The sequence below is a fragment of the Eleutherodactylus coqui genome, chromosome 3 (assembly GCF_035609145.1).
Source record: "Eleutherodactylus coqui strain aEleCoq1 chromosome 3, aEleCoq1.hap1, whole genome shotgun sequence".
In the NCBI taxonomy this organism is placed as follows: domain Eukaryota; kingdom Metazoa; phylum Chordata; class Amphibia; order Anura; family Eleutherodactylidae; genus Eleutherodactylus; species Eleutherodactylus coqui.
Window position 1 is genome coordinate 207,111,395 of NC_089839.1, and position 21,637 is coordinate 207,133,031.

Genomic DNA, 21,637 nt, shown 5'->3' on the forward strand with positions numbered 1-21,637 from the left:
GGGTGAGGACCACCGTGGGAGCTGCAATCTCGTACAGAGCTGCAACCACTTTTCAATAGGTAGATGTATGGTTCTTATGTTTAGGAAAGCTGGATGATGACCGCTGAGGGGGCTGTGCTGGTGGCCATATTGGTTGTCATTCAGTTGGCACAACCTTTTCCGATGTCATTTTAGGAAAGCTGAATGTCGTCCATCTTGGTCACACAGTACATTGCTATATGGCTCTGGAGTTCAGAAGTCTAGGAAAGCTGGGTGACAGTGATGTGACAGTGTTTATACTGGTTGTCATCCAGCTTTCCGAGTAATAAGTGTAACTTTCAGGGGTACGCTGGGACTATCTCAGGATAGGTCTTAAATATTTCATTGGTGGGAGTCCACCACCAATTAGCTGATCTCCGGGCCCACTGTCAGTACAGACAGCACAGCAAGCAGATGGCGCTATCCTGTTGCAGTGGTACGGGTTGGTATTGCAGTAATTAGAATGGAAGCTGCACCTGCAGTACCCATGTGGGCCACTACAGTTTTGACAGCGCTATCTGCTTCCAGCTCTGTCCACACAGCGGGCCTGGGGATTGGCTGATCAGCGGGGATTCTGAACGTTGGATTTCCAACAATCAACTATGGATGACCCATAATAAAAGTCTCTGAAAACCCTGTTAAAACTGACCAGCGCAGAATGGACCTCATTGACTTTGATGCTGTCCGGCATTTATGAAGTGGAGCAGCGTGCTGCGCAATTTCCTCCAGAATTCTCAGATTGATCTGCGCTGGAGGCCCAGAACTGAACCCCGGGCGGAGATGTGAATGAACAGCGGTAATACCCATGTGACGGTGGCAGATGTCTATGTATGGGGGCTCCGGATACTTTGGGGGGGCGCTGCTTGTATCGGCAGATAAGAACTTTGTGGCTGTTTAAAAAGTTCCATTGCGTCCAAAAAAATAAAACAATTAAAACCTTTTTCCCATCGCCGACGCTTCTGAGGTCATGGAACAGTGTAATTAAATATAACCCGGGCGTACGGCGTCTCCGCATAGAAGGAAATGGGGTCTCAGTTATAAAGAGCAGTCGCATGGCGCTCGGCGACGACTAAACGCCGCTCTGCCTCTCATCCCGCTTACCCTCGGCTTTATCCTATTTATAGTTTAGTTTATTGGCTTCTTGACTTCTGGAGACGTTTCTTCTCTGAATATTAATGACCCCCCCCCCCCCCTTCGCATCGCCCCCCGCTATCCAGTCTGCTAAGCGCTAATCTGTCCAACCTGAGGATCCTGGGACACGAGTGCGGGATGCAGTGTGGAACGGCGGAAAATTACCTGCTCCTTGTCTGTGTGCACAGATTTCATGTGTGGGAGGGGAGGGCGAGCGGCGGTGGCGGCGGAGGGGCGACACAGCCTGGATTACACAGGCCACCTCCTCTCTGCAGCCTGGCTGTATGTGCCGATATAGTACTGTTAGCGAAGAGCGTTTCCATTTGACCATTGCGCCAATTCTCCAAGCTATAGAATAAAATGAGCAAGTTGACCAATTGTTCGCCAAAACCACAAATCCGCTGCCCATTCTAATGGCGGAATGATGGTCTGCGCTAGGATTTCCAGGATACCTTCTTTCATCAGTGGCGCTTTCTAGGAATGTAACTGCGGTGTATGGGGGAGCTGGCCGTATGCCGCTATGGAGGGTTGCGCTAGATTTGCATCCAGGCGCAGAAGGAGTATCAGAATCTTATACTTGGTTTTGCGTGTTTTGGTAAAGATGAATAAATTAAGCTGCCATTACTCTCCACCATTCCCAAAACCAGTTTGTGGTTTCCTCCCAGTTGGATACTACGTAACCAGTTTGTGTTTTGTTACTTTAAGGCCTCATTCACATTGTTATATTTTTACGCTGTCCGAAAACCGAAACAATGAAGAATAGTCGCGATCAAGTCCCGAGATTAATTCGCGTTTTCTTGGTCATTCACACGGACTTATCACGTGAAAAATACGCTGCAGCGTGGAATTCCATTGGTCGGCAGAAATCCTTAGCCTAGGGTCACACGGGGCGGATTGCCGTCGGAAATCTCGCGGTTTGGCCGCAGCAAAAACCGCGAGATCTCCGCCGGCAGAGCCGCCGCGGTTTAAGCCGCGGCGGCTTTGAAGCGGTCCGGCCGCTTGCTCTTCCGTTGCGGCCGGCGCTCCCATAGAGGAGAGCGCGGCCGCAGCGGAATGAAAAAAAGAATGAGCATGCTGCTTCTTTTGAAACTGCGGCTGCGGCCGCCGCAGCCGCGGTTTCAACCGGATTTACCGCAGCGGATTAGCCGTCCCGTGTGGACGAGATTTCTGAGAAACCTCGTCCACATGGCTGGCTAATCCCGGGCTTAGCGGCCGCGGGCGGTTTTGCCGCGGGCGGATCTGCTGCGGCAAAACCGCGGCAAATCCGCCCTGTGTGACCCCAGCCAACGGACGCAGGTAAACTCCCTCCCTTTGTTTTCAGCTCGCATAGGAGTCTATGGGAGCTTCAAGCGTTTTTCGATCAAGACCTATCTTTTGACGGTGTGTGAAACATCAGCAACCGAAAACCAGCGCCAATTTCACGTTTTGATGGTGCGATTTTTTTTTATTTTTTATTTTTTTTCCACATACCTGAAAATCTCCCGTGTGAAGGAATGCATCGGAATCCAGTACTTCACGGCAGTAATTTCCGAACAACGTTTTAAATAGCTGCGTAAAAACGTTCGTGTGAATGAAGGTTTAAACAAAGGAAGTGAAGGGATCCCTGCATGTTGTACGAGCCGCTGCGGTGGGTGCAGAACGCTCGCCTCAACTCTACAAATTAGAGTGTCTGAGGCGGACAGAGCTCGCACGGAACATGAACTCATTCATTTGAATGGGTTCATTCACATGAGCGATTTTTCACTCAGACCAATGGTCCGAGTTTGAAAAATCGCTGCACGTCCTATTTTGTGCAAGTCCCACACAAGGATGGGACATGTACTGTGTGGTCTCCCGTATATCACACAGTATACGGACGGGCCTCACACAGTATACGGACGGGCCTCACACAGTATACGGACGGGCCTCACACAGTATACGGACGGGCCTCACACAGTATACGGACGGGCCTCACACAGTATACGGACGGACCTCACACAGTATACGGACGGACCTCACACAGTATACGGACGGACCTCACACAGTATACGGACGGACCTCACACAGTATACGGACGGACCTCACACAGTATACGGAAGGACCTCACACAGTATACGGATGGACCTCACACAGTATACGGACCTCACATCACACAGTATACGGACCTCACACAGTATACGGACGGACCTCACACAGTATACGGATGGACCTCACACAGTATACGGATGGACCTCACACAGTATACGGACCTCACATCACACAGTATACGGACCTCACACAGTATACGGACGGACCTCACACAGTATACGTTCGAACATCACACAGTATACGGACGGACCTCACACAGTATACGGACCTCACATCTTATACGGACCTCACATCACACAGTATACGGACGGACCTCACACAGTATACGGACGGACCTCACACAGTATACGTTCGAACATCACACAGTATACGGACGGACCTCACACAGTATACGGACCTCACATCTTATACGGACCTCACATCACACAGTATACGGACGGACCTCACACAGTATACGTTCGAACATCACACAGTATACGGACGGACCTCACACAGTATACGGACGGACCTCACACTGTATACGGACGGACCTCACACTGTATACGGACCTCACACAGTATACGGACGGACCTCATACAGTATACGGACGGACATCACATAGTATACGTACCTCACATCACACAGTATACGGACGGACGTCACACGGTATACGGACGTACGTCACACGGTATACGGACGTACGTCACACGGTATACGGACGGACGTCACACGGTATACGGACGGACGTCACACGGTATACGGACGGACGTCACACGGTGTACGGACGGACGTCACACGGTGGACGGACGGACCTCACACGGTGGACGGACGGACCTCACACGGTATACGGACGGACCTCACACGGTATACGGACGGACCTCACACGGTATACGGACGGACCTCACACAGTGTCCGTGCGCTATGCGATGCAAGTTGTGCCTGAGACTCTCCGGAGCCGCCCGCTCTCGGCCGTGTAAATACGTAACGCTCTCCTCACAGCTGCATTCGTGTTACTGGATCCTTCTACAATCCCATTAACCAATTAAAAAGCCGACGCCAGATAGGAAGTAAGGTTCTAGTTCGGGTTCATTCCCAGGCGAGTTTACCGTTTCAGTGACCGAACTGTTAAAGTGAATGCGGCGATTTACAAGGGTCACTTTTATCACGGACCGAGGGTTTGTGTTACAATATTGCAGCATGTCCTGTTTTGGTGCGTCTTCATGCAACACAATCATAATGCGCGCGTGTGACATTTGCGCGCTCCTTTTTTCACGTACCTGTTAACTTTACTGGAAGTTTTAAATAACTACAATTGGGTCACCTTACGTTTTTTTTCTGATGCGCATGGAAAATGCATGAAGTTCTCGCATTAAGGGCTTATTCAGATGAGTAAAAAGCATGCGGCTGTTAGAACCAACGCTTTCCTATAGGAGCGCGCAGATGAAGGAATCTCAGCGTTCCCATAGGAAACCATTGGTTCTAATAGCCGCATGTTTTTTCAGCGTGTGATTCTTGTGCGCCTAGATGCCCGTGTGAAAGAGCCCTTAATCACGCTGGCGAGTGCGGTTTTGGTACGCTGTGAGCGTACATGCATTGTACATACGTTTTTGTTTTGTTTTTAGATTTTTTTACGCGGAAGTGTCATTCGTTATTCACATACATGGGTGTGAGAATTGCGCCATAATAAGACATACTGCAAATTTTTTCACACGGACAATCAGTCCATGAGAAAAATCGCACATGCGAATACGCACATTGACTTGAATGGATCTGCGTTCTCTCAGTTTCTGACTCGGACGCTAAAACTCTCCATGGGAATAAGTCCTAATAAATCTCGCACTCGCCTGTGTGAATAAGGCGGATGCGTTCAAAGACCGAGGCGCTCGCTTGTTTATACCCATTAGCATCCGGTTTAACGGATCCTGTATTTTACTGTAAAGCATTTTCTTTCTAGTTTCCCTCTAAGCCTGCGAAGAAGAAAAGCTGATGGATGCAGACGGAAGGCTTTCCATTCCATTTCCATCAGACAGATCTGATCGGAGACCAATTAAAGCCGTATTTACACGCCTGAGAATAACCCGCGAGTTCTGTGCGATTGCGCGACACACAGAAGTCCCGCATTCTAATAACTCATTATCCTAAATGTGAATATTTCCTTACATCGGCGATTTGCCTTTAGCATCGATGCTGCGAGATAAAAAAATCGCAGCATGTTCTATGCACTATTTTCTATGGGGACCAAAAAAATCGCATCACAACGCGCCTGCCAACGTCCGTTTCTCAATGGCGATGCAAAACATTTTTTATTAAAACCATATTGCATCACTACTATAAAACTGCGATCCGTGAATGGGAAACATCACATCACAAAGCTTGCAAATGCCATGCGATGTCTTTCAAGGGCCCATTGAAAGTAATGGGCGCTGGAACGCCCAAAAATGGAATATGCGAGGACAACATCATGTGACTACATCTATTCAAAGGAATGGATTTAATATTCACCAGAGTGTTGTTTGCATTGCGCAAGAATGTCACTCATGTGAATAAGCCCCAGAGTGCCCACCGAGGGCTCATTCACACCCACTTTCGGCTTTCCTGCACAATTCTGCCTTTTTGCTTCCTTTTTGGGAGCAGAAATTTTAAATTAAGCCTTTCAAGTTTTTCCCGATTGCTTTCAAACTGAAGGCTTTCACAGTCCATTCGCTTCTGTTCCGTTCGCTTTCCGTTATTTTACAGGATCTAGTAGTGCAGTCTACAGTGCCAGCCAAAATAGCAGAAACCTAAAGGTGCCTTTACAAACGGCGATTAATGCCCAAATTCTCACTGGAAACAGCGAATTCGGGCAATAATCGTCCCGTCTACATGCGGCCGCAGACAGCCACGAGAAACTGAATGTAAGAATCCAACTGTGAACTGTTCCTTTTTTGATGGAATCACTGAGCAGATCTGTAAAAAAAATCCCCCCAAACGTCCATCCAGCGTCTATTAGTGCGTTCTGCGCAGTTATTGTACACCGATCCATTAATATTGGACCATAAACACAGAAGTCAACGGGACATTAAGTGGAAAGGTTTGCCTCGGTTTTTGTGTCATTACGACGTAACAAAAAAGCGTAAACCATGAACGCGGATGTGAACAGAGGCTTAGATCACAAGCTCCGCTGTCAAGAGCCCAGCTGCCTGCTCCGGAGTCTCTTACTAAGGATGATGCTAATAACCGCGGCTTCTTCGCTTCAGGAAGTCCATGTCACATTTTTACCGATTTGCAGAATGTTTCTTCTTCCTGACACAAGTGAATGTGACCTAATTTTTAGTGACGGCTGCCGGGAGAGGTCCGCGGCCGCGCCATATATACCTACCATTAGATTTACATCTACACGCTCAATGTAGATGCCTATACAGAGTGATGGGGGGAGGATTCTGTGTATTTCGGGCAACCATTCCTGCTCCTTTATGTACGCGCTGCCTCGCATTTCATGGTAGCGGCTGTATGTAGAACACAATATAGACACTAGAGGCTGTATATAGAATGGAGGGGGTATATATCAACCAAATACCTTAAAGTACGCACCGCCTCACACTTCATTGATAGTAGGGGCTGTATATAGAATGGAGGGGGTATATATCAACCAAATACCTTAATGTACGCACAGCCTCACACTTCATTGATAGTAGGGACTGTAGATAGAATGAAGGGGCATATATCAACCAAATACCTTTTTGTATTCGCTGCCTCACACTTCATGTACAGTAGAGGCTTTACACATGAAATAAAGGATATATATGAACTGAATATATTTTTGTACTTGCTGCCTCACACTTGACTGACAATTGGAGCTGTATATAAATTGGAGGGGGTATGTATACATTACCTCATGCCTGGCTAACAGTAAGGGCCGTATATATAAAAGAGGAGTATCTGCCACCTCATGCTTAGCTGACCGTTATAGCAATATACAGAATGGAGGGAGGTATATGAACAGAATACCTCTCTGTGGCACACAAAGCAGTGTGTATATATCATACGGGGCAGATGGGCACCATGTATAGTCTACCAGTAACAGAGCGGTTAGCTGAGCATTGTGGGATATTTCGGCTCTGGTTGCAGATGTGTATGTGTTGGTAACGCTGCGATAGTGTGCTGTGACCTGTAGTTCCACCAATACTGCAGAGCTGTAGGTGTCGTGGTATTGCTGAGAGTTGTAGTTCCATTGCATTGCACATGCTATGGGTTTTGAAATATAATGGGCCTCATCGTTCTATGTCATCTCTTAGGCGTTGTGATACTTGTAGTTCCACAGGCACTGGCGGAGCCCGGGCTGCACACAGCAGAGGATATCACCGCACACATAGATCTGCAGCAGAAGCTGTCAAGTGGAAGGCATAGGAAATGTGACACGTTACAGCTCATTTAGCGGCTAAGTCCCTGACCGGCACGCCGTCTAAATGATCTGTCTAGTTCACACAGCAGAGACGCTAATCTGCGACTGACGTCTTTCCAGTGTTTCTGTGTGCAAAGGAAGCGTTCTGAGTGCGCCATTGATATATGTAGCGGATGTGAGGAGCGAACACGCAGAACGATGGCGCACGGATAATATACCCATCATCTGCATGTTCAGGACCCTAGCTGCTCTCTTACACTGAGGACCCATGCCGGGTGAAAACCACTAATGGATTGTGTCAGTCTTCACTGCAGTTCTGGCATTCCATTCATGACCCAGGAAACTCAAGTAGAACAGAGCTCTAGGTCTTGTCTACATTAGGGAGCTTGGTAAAGCAGGGAATTCTGGGAGCACAGTGTCACCACGGCTGCTGCTGGAAGAAATCTTTACCCTTTACCTTATGACAATGTTTGCACATGGGCCGGTGTATAACGAGGGCCACATTGGGGGCCAAGAGCTAGAACCCAACACAGCAGCTTCTACATACTGACTGTATGTTCTTTACATATGCCCCAACAACATACTGCTAGGTTAATTGGCTCCCTATGAAACTAACCGGGTATGTGTGCTAGTGCCCAAAGGCAGCACGACAGGTGGCACCGACTGATATTACCATCCTGTTTGAAGTCTTTGAAGTGATGTAAAATACATTATATAAATCAGGTAAGAGGTAGATGGAGCCTTTTACATGCTGTAGTACAGTCACTGTGTACATACATTACTTATCCTATATTATACTCCAGAGCGGCACTCACTATTCTGCTGATGGAGTCACTGTGTACATACGTTACTTATCCTATACTGATCCTGTGTTCCATCCTATATTATACTCCAGAGCTGCACTCACTATTCTGCTGGTGAGGTCACTGTGTATATACATTACTTATCCTGTACTGATCCTGAGTTCCATCCTATATTATACTCCAGAGCTGCAATCACTATTCTGCTGGTGAGGTCACTGTGTATATACATTACTTATCCTGTACTAATCCTGAGTTACATCCTGTATTACACTCCAGAGCTGCACTCGCTATTCTGCTGGTGGAGCCACTGTGTACATACATTACTTATCCTGTTCTGATCCTGAGTTACGTCTTGTATTATACTCCACAGCTGCACTCACTATTCTGCTGGTGGAGTCACTGTGTACATACATCACTTATCCTGTACTGATACTGAGTTACGTCTTGTATTATACTCCAGAGCTGCACTAATTCTTTGTAGGCTTCAAATCTGCAATCTCCCAGCATTCCCTGCTTGTTCAGGTTCCATACAGAGCTTGCTTGTGCTTTGCATTCTGCACTAAATCTCTAGTTATCACACATCTCCAGTGCTGAGAACCTTCTATATGTGAATGATATCAGCCTCTCCTCTTCACATGCTGCAGCACTGATATAAGCTGCGGACTATTGAGAGTTACCGGCCCTTTAAGAGCACGTTGTCCCCTTCCAGCTCGGCAATGCTTGTAGCTCAGGAGAAGGAGGAGTGAAGACTCGCTGATTAATTAGACACATCAAAGCCTTGAGTTAATTAGTCAGCAGCTTGTTTCCTGAGTGCCAGATCACTGCGCTGCGGATATTCAGCCGGATTGTGATGGAGTGTTAGCTCCTGCGCTCCATCGGTATTTGCCTACTGGAGCAATTAAGAGCCAAGTGCCTGGTTCATGGTGGCGGAGATAGGGGGGCAGTACTGGCATGGAAGCCCCGGAGTGTGCAGCGGTAGTATCTGGAGGATGTGCTGAGTGCAGCACTTTGGTTTGCCCAAGGCCCACCATGATGCCGCTTTAAATCACGTCACACAGATTCGCCCTATATATATATACCGGGTTATTACTAATGATCTTCCCGATGTGAAGCCCGCAGAAGTGACATTTAATGACACTCAGATACAGAGATATTATATCAATGGGAACAGAAACTCTAAAAGTTTTTTGCATAACATCAAAAATGTTTCCCCCTCAGAGGTGTCAGTGCGGCCCCCTTTGTCACTGCACACACATGGAGCCTGTAGTCAAGTTCCTGCCGTACACCTTGTAGCGGATCACCACTGACTGATGCAATGGCTTCTGGGATGCCGCGGATCATGGTGGGTGCTAAGGGGGCCATGTAGACTCTAACACCCCCCAGGGACACAAATCACAAGGTGTAAGGTCCGGGAACGTGGGGGCCAAGGAAGATGTTCACCATCGTCACCACCGGCACGGCCGATCCATCTGTGTGGTAGTCGCCGCTCACTTCTGACTTCATTCTGACAATGGGGAGGGGCCGTCCTGTTGGGATTTCCTGTTTGAGGTGCGGCAGATGCCATATCTGTAGGATGTTCAGGTACGAAATCCCTGGGATTCTTTCCTCATGGAGAATAAAGGGGCCGGACACTTTCCTTCAGGTTAAAGCGCAAAACACATTCACCTTGGGGCAGTCGCACATATGCTCCACATGTAGACCGGAGGCACATATGCGCGACTCCCGCAGTTTGTGAGGCTTGACACACGTGAGAACCGTTACTCTCCTCCATCTGCATGTGAGGAGGCTAGAATAAAGCTTTTGTTTTTCACTTCATATGTATGACTGCTGGAAGAAATGTTGTGTTTTGGAAGCAGAATCCCCCACACGGTCGGCTGCGGGACGTCCAATGCTCTGCTTCCTCTGATAATGGATTTCGGAGGGCTTTGTGCGACTCTTACACGGACGCGCTCCGCTATTTCCACACTTACTGGTGGACGGCCGGATGATTTTCGCTTACAGATGCAATCTTTTCCTTAAAATTGGAGTACAACTTATTAATTGTGCGCGCTGGGAGGAGCCTCACCAAACTTTATTCGAAATTGACGTTGCACGCTAATAACAGACCAGTAGACGTGAAAATCAAGGACACAAAAACGCTCTCCTGTCTTCGTTGGCAGCCATTTTGTCTCATATTCCCTTAGCAACAACTGTGGCAGAATAAATCCTTTTGGGCTTTATTTAGCAAAACTGTCTGACAGTAAGACGTCCTTGTTGCCCATAGCAACCAATCATAGAGCAACTTTCATTTTACCTCAGCAGCTTCAGAAATGAAAGCCGTGCTGTGATTGGTTGCTGTAGACAACACGGACGTCTTACTGTCAGACAGTTTTGTTAAATGAAAATCTTAGAGTTTCTGTTTCCATAGATATCAAATTTCTGCATCTGCATGTCATTAAAGATGAGTTATGAGGGGTCACACATCGGGAAGATCATGTGTAACAACTCGGTATGTATAAGCACATACAAGGGGCCACGGAAACGTAGGCCGGCACCACACTCTTATGAAAGCTGTCTGAAAGAAAATCTGGCTTTGTTGCCCATAGCAACCAATCACAGCGCAGCTTTCAGGTTACCTCAGTGGTACAAGGAATGAAAGCCGCGCTGTGATTGGTTGCTACGGGCAACACGGACGTCTTACTGTCAGACAGTTTTGCTAAATGAAAATTTTTGAGTTTCTGTTCCCATTGATATCGCACTTCTGCATCTGAGTGTCATTAAATGTGGGTTATGATGCTTTGTAATAACCCTGTATATCCCAGCTGATCCAGCATATATGGCCGCCATCTGTGTCACCTGTAGGGGGGTCATGTGCCACAGAAAATGGCGCTATATGTGCTATACTTCTTACATATTAGGTAGAATGTTACAAATGAGTCGCAACCCCAACAGAGGCGTTTGTCATGTTCAGTTTGTTGTACCTGGGCGCCATTTTGTTTTTGGCGTCCATAAGTGGCTAGTCATTTTCGTACATATGTTGCTATCCTGCCGCTTCCTAGCTACCCCATTTTTTTAAATGTTTCCAGTAAAATACACTATCTGCATTTCCAGCGCCATTTTCCTGTCACAGTTTGACGTATGAGCCGTGTTTTTCATCGCCTATCATCTGCTTTCGCCTTTGATTGTTCACTGTTAAGGATTTCTCGCCGCCGCTGTCCTGTAGTTGAGAGAAGATTCATTGCACTGGGAGATTGGATGGCCATGTCCTGATCTCTGGGGTCCCGGACCGTCATCGCTCAGTCCTGACAGCTGCGTAGAGTCCAGTAAATCTGTGTCTGACCATGGCGAAAGGGGGAGCCGCAGCAGGAACGGCGCTCGGCGGTCGCTGTTTATGATATTAAATATAAACTGACTTACAAAGAAACAAAGATGAAGAGATCTATGGAGAGAGTGAGCTATTGTCCTCAGTTATCAGGAAATTTAAACGCAACTCACATCACGCACCGTATAACACTGCAGTAATAGACACCGTAGGATACTAGTATAGTGTCTGCAGGTTAGATCAGAACAGGAGCAGCTTATATTAGTCACTTATATGATGTCTCTGGAGGTTATATCAGTACTACAGAGTTATAAGTTGAGTGGCTTATATCAGTCACTTGTGATACAAATGTCTCTGGAGGTTATATCGGTATTGGAGTGTTATAAGAGGAGCAGCTGATATTCATCACATATATGATGTAATGTCTCTGGAGGGTATATCAGCACTAAAGCGTTATAAGTGGAGCTGCTGATATCACATACAGTAGATGATGTAAATGTCTCTGGAGCTTATATACGGTAAGTACTGTAGTGTTATAAGATGAGAGGCTGATATTACATATATGATGCAATTGTCTCTGGAGGTTATATCAGTGCTGGAGTGCTATAAAATGAGAGAATGATATCGCATATATGATGTAAATGTCTCTGGAGGTTATATCCGTACTGAAGAGTTATCATAGAAGCTGCTGAAATCGGTCACATATATGATGTAATGTCTCTGGAGGTTCTCTCTGGAGTGTTGTAAGAGAAGCTGCTGCTATCAGTCACATTGTATATAATGTCAATGTCTCTGGGGGTTATATCAGTATTGGAGCGTTATAAGATGAGCTGCTGATATCACATATATGACGTAATGTCTGGTGGTTATATCAGTACTGCAGTGTTATAAGAGGAGAGGCTGATATCACATATATGATGTCTGTGGAGGTTATATCAGTGCTAGAATGTTATAAGAAGAGTGGCTGATATCAGTCACATAAATTATGTAATGTCTCTGGTGGTTATATCAGTACTGGAGCGTTATAAGAGGAGCTGCTGATATCACATATATGATGTCTGTGGCGGTTATATTAGTACTGGAGCATTATAAGAGTAGCAGCTGATATCACATATATGATGTAATGTCTCTGGAGGTTATTATCAGTACTGGAGTGTTATAAGAGGAGCGTCTGATATCATTTTTTGATGTAATGTCTCTGGTGGTTATATCAGTACTGGAGTGTTATAACAGGAGCATCTGATATCACATATATGATGTAATGTCTCTGGAGGTTATTATCAGTACTGGAGTGTTATAAGAGGAGTGTCTGATATCACATATATGATGTAATGTCTCTTGTTATATCAGTGCTGGAGTGCTATAACAGGAGCCACTGATATCACATATATGATGTAAGGTGTCTGGTGGTTATATCAGTACTGGAGTGTTATACGGAGCAGATATCATCACATATATGATGTAATGTCTTTGGTTATATGAGTGCTGGAGTGTTATAAGGAGCAGCTGATATCACATATATGATGTAAGGTCTCTAGTGGTTATATCAGTACTGGAGTGTTATACGGAGCAGATGATATCACATATATGATGTAATGTCTTTGGTTATATGAGTGCTGGAGTGTTATAAGGAGCAGCTGATATCACATATATGATGTAAGGTCTCTAGTGGTTATATCAGTACTGGAGTGTTATACGGAGCAGATGATATCACATATATGATGTAAGGTCTCTGGTGGTTATATCAGTACTGGAGTGTTATACGGAGCAGATGATATCACATATATGATGTAAGGTCTCTGGTGGTTATATCAGTACTGGAGTGTTATACGGAGCAGATGATATCACATATATGATGTAATGTCTTTGTTTATATAAGTGCTGGAGTGCTGTCATCATTGGCAGGCTGAGGGTTGTAGTCCAGCTCCCGCTTCCTTACAGTGACTGCTGTATCTCCCGCCTCGGCTATCTGCGGAGGATACAGTCCGTCTCTTCCCTAATAGGCCCGTTCATCTTTCTCAGAAGGATATTTCCCCGTGTCCGGCCCCCACGCCTCAGGACGCCATGTGAAATCAATACTCGGCTTATAGGAAAGGAAATCACCTCCATCTTCTATCCATCTTCGGCAGTTACCGCCGCCACCACCACGAAGATCAGACACCGAACAAGTTCAGTCAGGACCAGAGTCAAAGTTAAATCTGTGACCAGAAAAGCGGGGTGACAACCAATATGGCCGCGATCACAGCTTGCGTCTGTGCGCTGCCCAGCTCTGCGGTGTTAGTGGCGCAGTACCAAGTGGGGAGCAGGCAGTGCCCGGCGCAGCACACTGGATTATCGAAATGACCAGCAATGTACAATGATGGGTGCTCTGGAGGAGGCTGCTGCACTCCACATGGGTACCGGGTGGCACGTCTCACATCTCATTTACTTATCAAAAGCCACAGAGGAGCCGCGCCGCCTGTCATCAAATTAGCCGCACGTTAGCGCTGGTTATCAGGCAGGTAATGACGGATGAAGCGGCCGCTATACTCTGATCACGTGACCGATGCCCCCGGGAAGCAGGCACATCTAGAGCTCCAAGTGATACATTCTCTCCGGGAGGTATGAATGGCACTGCATGTTATAATGGCGTGTTCCTGAGTGCAGACATCATCGTGCCACTTCACCCAAACGCAAAGAAATCTGTCTGGCCAAATGTACCTCAGCAGACGGTGAATATAGTGGTCATTTGATCCGTTCACATGTCTAGTAATGACAGATCGCGGCTTCCTCCGCCCACAACGGGAAGTAGGGCTCACTCACACGGGTGTATGATGTCTGTGCTAGGACCCCGTTGATTTACATTGGCCCTTTCAGATCTGCGTTTTTCACACGTGTGATAATAGATACAGCATGTGCTATTTTGGTGCATATTACACACCACTATAGTCTGTAACTGCACATGCGTAAAATGTAGCCAAAACATGCTAAATGTAGCGCTGGACACTGGAAAGTCCTCAGCCATTGAGCAGGCCTTAAAATCCCCATCCCACTCCAAAGTACTGATCGCCCCCATGTGGATTTATCCAGACTATCCTCTATCAGCTACACACCGCAGTGCCGCAAATCTTTCTCCCATTGTGTGCTAATGCTGTTCACAGCTGAAGGTTTGTTACAACGCATGTCAAGATTGACAGGGGAGTGACGCCCCCTGTAGCTGATTGGCTGCACTGAGTGTTGGGCTGCAGGTCCTGCAAGGCCACTAGAGCTTCAGAGCTAAAGCATACAGTGGTCGCCGGCGCAAACCCCAGGGAGAAAGTGGTTTACCTGGTGGCGGCGGCACTGAAGTGCCAACATCGCCCCCCCCCCCCCCCCCCCCCCCCCCTCACAGTCCAAAGGGTGTGCGGCGTCGGCAAAAGGAAGTCCTACAGCTTCACCGGGACCGGTCGTCACACTCCAGTAATGTGGCCAGCGGAATAAAGCTCACAGCCTCTGGCGAGGAGACAGACAACGCCAAGGAGAGGTGAGCTTGCGGCAGCGTAGCCCTCGTGCCACAAATGGCGGGCGGGACGAAGCACAGAGGCTGCAGCATCTGCATACACTTGTCCCAGCGCTGCAGCCTTAGCCTGACCCTTACTACAGTTCTTTGGCTGACATTATCACATGTAAATGCTGCCATGTTACATCGCTAACATGGCAGCATTTACAGGTAATACTGTAACCCTCAGGCTAAGGCTGCAGCGCTGGGACAAATGTATGCACACTATGCTGCTAGGACCTTTGTGCCTTCACCCTATTGGGAGCTGGGGATGTGAGAGGTGCGTTCCTCCTGTCAAACTCCTAGCTTCCGGTGGCTTCAAGATACACTAATACCCAGTGTACCCAATCTAGAGATGTGATGTTGTCATCCTGGACTCTAGACTGATGCCGCAGATAAGCCCGTGTGAGGCAGGCCTTAGGGCTCCCTTAGCATAATCTATTTGCTCTATAAACGAGATTGATTCATTGTAATGCACTTTTTGCACACGCATATGTACATTTGTGTGCAGCAGACAAAGACGCCCTGAATTAAATGGCTATTAAGCATAATGAGGTCCAGATGTGTTCTTTCCCCCGCAGCATATTGCACATTTGCGCACCTCCGATAGACTTCTATGGGGAAGTGAAAATAGAGCAGGTCCTATTTTTTTGCACATGCAATAATGGGAGATGTGTACAAACCCCGTTGATGTCAATAGGTTCTATCTTCTGCGTATTGCGCATGCAGAAACGCACACATACGCCCGTGTGACAGAGCCTTTAACATGGAATCTACACGGATTCTGTATGAATTCACCATGTGAACATAACCGTACAGAACGTTTCATTATACTGTGATTACGCTTTATTTACTCACACTGATACATTGTATCAATCTGGAGTCCACAGAGGGTTGTCTAGACTGGGTACATTGTAACAAACACTCAGCTGTGAGAAGATGTCTGATTAGAACAACTTTTTAGCCTCTGCATGTAAATAGAACACTCTCTATTCATTGACAGCAAGCAGAGATCTGGTGCAGAGATGAAACCAAGGATACCAGGAAGCTGTCGGGTTCTGCATCCCTTATAGAGGCAGATTCCTGCTCAGTGACTACCTCTGCTGTCGCTGTGATGGTGGCCATATTGGTTGCCTCAAGGGGCACTGAAGTTGGCACCTAGCATTCCTGGACGTCTGGATGGCAAATCTTTCTCATCATAGGATAATCCGACTTGGACTGTATCATCGCATGACTAGGAAATTCAGTAAATTTGGAAAGGCACCCGCCATGGCCAAGTTGGTTGTCACTCAGCTCTGCCACAAGGAGCACAGAGGTTGGCACCCACCCTTACTCAATATCTGTTAGGCATATCTTCCTCATTATGTAATAATCCGTCCACATTGGTATCACCATACACCTAGGCAGATTTACCGCTCAATAACCTTGGAAAGCTGGGTACCGGCCCATCACCTTGGAAAGCTGGGTATCGGCTGTCACTGGACTTTCTCAGGAACAGATTTAAACGTGAAGCGGCTCATGAGGCAGATGGAGACGACTCGGGATTTGGTGATCTCTGGGGTTCACAATATGGCGGTCAAGTCTGCGCTCAGGCCCCCTCCCTCTCACTGTCTGCAAACAATATGTTCCGGCCCCGATGAGTCGTCCGCGGGAGATAAACCCATTAAATGAATATATTTATCGCCGGGAGAATTTGTGCAAATCTCGTCCGTACGAAGCAATCCTCTTAGATGAAGCCATGATAACAGATTAAAAGTAAACAAGCATGACCCCCGCGGCTGAGCCGGCCCGCCACGCAACCAGGGGGATTACTGCATGGCCGAGGCAGGGGAACTACCACTCCCAGCATCTCTCCATAGCGGGCTTTAGCTCCGGTGAATAGACAGACTCTGGGCTTCATTTATCAAACCGTCTCACAGTAAGGTTACATTCACACGGGCGAGCGCGATATCGGGAGAGAGACTCGGCGCAACATCCAGGCCTCGCATCACTTCTGTGCGCTAAAAGGTAGGTCTTGTCCTATCTGTGCACTGCAGAACGCAGGAGGCTCCATAGACGAAAAACGGAGGGAAGGGCGTATACACACTGACAGCTGCCTCTAGGGGAGGCATTTAAAAGTCATTGAAGTGGTTCTGCCGTCCGAGGGATTTCGTGGCTGCAGCGTTGTTTCACCGCAGCCAGCCTTGTGAATAGTCAATAACATTGTGAATAGCCATGACTTGGCTATTCTTCGTTCATGCGATTTTTGGCCAAGGTAGCCGCGATTTTTTAGCTTGGCTCACTTTGTCGAGAAATGACGCTTGTGTGAAAGAGGCTGAGGCCGGCTTCAGATGAGCGAGGGTTGTGCGTTGCACAAATCTCCCACGCATATGAACCGCATTTTGGTGTGGATTTGCTGCAGCGTCCGCATCCAGTCCACATCGTAGTGTGTCCCATTCTCTCTATCCACTATGGCGCAAATTGTAAAACCTCATCACAAAGACAAGTGAAACGTCATTTCTTGACTTGGATTTCATGTTGGCTTTTTTTAATGAGGCGTGCGGACCCGCAGCAGAGAAATGCCGATCCACTGGGGGAATTCGTCTTCGGGTCTGTTCACACGCTGATTTGCTGCAGACTTTGGCGCAGATCTGCTGCAGATTTTTACCATTTTCATTGAATTCAAATTGAAGGGTTGAAATCTGCTGCAGATCTGCACCAAAATCCCCAGCCACATGTGACCGCGACCCTCGATGCGCTGATTTCCATTGAAATCTACATCCATTTTCCCTCCCCCTGTACATTGGCGGACGTGCGTCACAAGATATATGCTGTATGGTGAATCTGCCGGTATTGCGGTGCACTATGAGACCTCACTCAGGAGTCATCTTGATCCTCCGCCTCGCCATATCATATATTGATGCTGTGATAGAGGCGTCGCTCAGCCGCTCTCTCTCCCTCCCCGTTTTAGCGCCTCTCGCCCCGTGTGTGCAATGTTCCTGTGATCTCCAGCTGTCCGGGGTCAGTTATGAAGCAATTAATTCCCGTGCAGAGCGCTGCAGATTGTAGCTTGAAACCGCGCTTTATTATCCACCGCGGCTGGGAAGCTGTAATTTCAACCATTTTCCAGCCTCATAATTTCTGTCTCTAAGTGGAGGGATGGCGAGACGTGGGGTTTTGGGGTCCTGATGCCCACCCATGTTTCCCGCTGTTTTTTTGGCATTTGATAAACCTGACATGAGCGGGGTGGGGGGTGGGAAGGGAGGCAGAAGGTACCTGCAGCCCCTCCTGTGCCGGCATCATGCCCAACTCCATGAAGGCTTGCTCTAGTCACTGCAAAGGCTGCGTCTACATGCAGATTTCTGACCTAAAGGTATAGCTGCATATTCATGGCACAGGGCAAAATCTGTAGCTGCATCTGGCGCTTCAGGGCCCCCTCTCCCCCTTGTGCTACCTCTGGCACCTCATGCCCTCTTCTATAATGCACCTTTGGACCCCCTTACCATGTGTTACCTCTGGCACCTTTGGACCCCCTTACCATGCGTTACCTCTGGCACCTCCAGGCCCCCCTTAGCATGTACTACCTCTGGCACCTCAAGGCCCCCCTTAGCATGTACTACCTCTGGACCCCCTTACCATGTGTTACCTCTGGCACCTCCAGGCCCCCCTTAGCATGTACTACCTCTGGACCCCCTCTACCATGTGTTACCTCTGGCACATCCAGGCCACCTTTACCATTTGTTACCTCTGGCACCTCCAGGCCCCCCTCTACCATGAACTACAACTGGCAGCATTTCATACGCTGCCCATACAGAAGTATAGGGCTCACACTGCGTGGTACATAGAGAAATAGAGCGAGCTGCCATCTTTTTCTAGCACTTGCCTCACGCAGTGTCTAGCCGCTCCTGTGACCGGATCAATGAAAGTCCTTTTACTTTCATTGACTCCATTCATCGCATGTCACGCTGCCGTAATATGCGCGAAAATCACAGCGGTGTGAATGAGCCCTTACAGTGACGTCTATGCTGCCATAGACACATATGTCTTCCAACCTCCCCTTCACCCCTTCATAGACGCAATACGCCTTTTTACTAACTCAGTAATAGGCATAAACCTGCCCATTCATCTTTTTATGGTGGTAGCTTGGATGACTCCAGACAGCCGGGCTCCTGCTCTAACCTCAACCTCAGATCCTGGCAGTATAACCCTTTACATGCCACAATCAATAGCTACTGCAGCCTGTAAGCAGATAACGGGGGGAATGGGTTCTTTCTGTCACCCATTGGCACCCCATAGTGCCATTGCCAACGCACCAATGGGCTCCCATGGCAGTCAAAAACCTGACAAAGGCCTCCATGTCTGCCATGTAACTCAGCTTATTAGGCTTCGCCTCCAGTCTCATAGGCTGCTGTCATAGGTTTAGTAGAATGCATTACCTAAGTAATGCAGTGTATTATCCTAGCGATTGAACAATCACATCTTCAAGTCCTTTGCAGTCCGAGAAAATTGTGCGAGATTAGTGTGTTGCAACACGCACAAATATGAACACGATTTTTGTATGAGTGGTGTTTTCCCGCATGTCACCGCGATGCGATGTGGGAAACATGTTCTGTCTGGTGGCGTGATCTCGCATCGCCGGCCCCGTTGAAAGCAATGGGAGAACTTTGCGATCCTCTGCTGCGGCAGTGTCCCTTCATCCCAGTGATGCCAGGCTGTTTTCCAATGAATACGCCAGGACTTTCACACGGTTAGCTGGTGCGATATGGGGGCGGGCGTCTCAGCCCCATACCATGCTCGCCATGTGAAGTTAGCCTCAGGGACTAAAAAATAGTGTCAAAAAAGTTCAGTAAAGTTTCATTAAAAGGATAAAAATCCAATTTAAAAAATACACTTATTTCCCCCCACAAAAACCCATTTTCAATCAATAACAACTCTTCCTGCTAAAAACAAGCTCTTTCAGCGCTCCGCTAATGGGAAACGAAAAATGTTCTGCAGCGATGCAGATTCAATTGTTTTTCTCTAAAAACATGTTTTTATTGTGGAAAAGTAGTTAAAATATCTGTCAAATTGGTATGGCAGCGACCGTGCTGATCCAGATAAGGAGGTTATCATGGGATTTGTTTCCATCCCCCCAAATGCTGTACCTTATACTGCACATTACATGCACCCCAGAGTGCTGCCCTATACGTATACAACTCACCCCCCTCATATGGCCATGCCAACCAGTTCTGGCTCTGGCAATGCAACAGTGCTTGTCACTAAGGGGTTAACCCCCATCAAATTTGGATCCTTCAGTGACTGCGGCAATCATGTGATCACATTTACAATCATTAATTGTGATGTCACAAAGTTGCGGAACCGAAGTCACTAAGTCACCCTGGCCTAAAATTGCAGCGGACTTGTAGACGGGTCCATTCTGAGGAATATGGGGGAGGGGGCGGTGATGAGAAAAGATGGGAGACTACTTCAGTCCTGATGACTTCTGTGAAATGTTTCTTCCGGCCGTTCAGCCGCAGCTATTAATATTCTGCCCGCTTTTGTGCCGTCTGACCCAGTGAAAAATCATTTTCTTCTGCTCATTAATTGCAGCAAGTATGTTAATAAGGTGACCACCTGTACCCTCCTGCTGGCCCTGCATCCCGTACCGTGGCATGGAGGTGGGCGCCGCTCCACGCTGCGGCTCTCCCCATTCTCTCCTCATGTGATCATGCAGAACAAATGCACTAATTATATTGAGCGCAGGTGCGGTGCCCACAGGGGCTGTGCCATCTTCCCATCTCTACAGGGATGACAAATGCCAACTACCCGCTCATCACATAATCTATACATTTATCATTCAGGCTGTGACGGTAACATACACGTGGTCTGAGCAGCCCCCACACCGGATGCAATAGGGAGCAGTATATACTAATGTGTGTGTGTGTGTGTGTAATATATATATAATGACACTTGCACGTATACTCCAGTTACATTCAAAGCTCATCTCTCTGCAGTCAGCATTAGGGGGAGCTCACTATATGCAGAGATATACAGTCACCACTAGGGGGAGCTCACTGTATCTAGATTTGTACAGCCACCGCTAGAGGGAGCTCACTACATACAGATATATATACAACTACCACTAGGAGAAGCTCACTGTATACTGATATATTCAGCCACCACTAGGGGGAGCTACCTGGATACAGATGCATACATGCAGTCACCATTTGGCCCTCATGTCCAATGGCACGCATGGATTCTGAGTGCAGAATCCCACCGTGGATTTCTGCCGTGCCCGCAGACATGAGGCAAAAAATACATGTCCAGACTCGGCGCGGTCCTCTTTCGTCGCAGCCAGATCTTATTTCTTCTGCACGGCAGATGCGTTCAGCACGCCGGCTGACATGCCGCGCACATGCGCTGTGCCTTTTTAAAAAAAATCTCCTGCTTTCCCCGGACTTACGGCACGTCCGTAGTGTCAG

At 47.7% G+C, this 21,637-nt stretch overlaps 1 protein-coding gene across 2 annotated transcripts in view; it reads left to right on the forward strand.

Annotated features, from left to right (window-relative positions):
- Nucleotides 1-21,637, forward strand: part of CACNA2D2 (calcium voltage-gated channel auxiliary subunit alpha2delta 2) — a 209,450-nt gene that overhangs the window by 90,386 nt on the left and 97,427 nt on the right. The gene's annotated exons all lie outside the window — the stretch shown is intronic.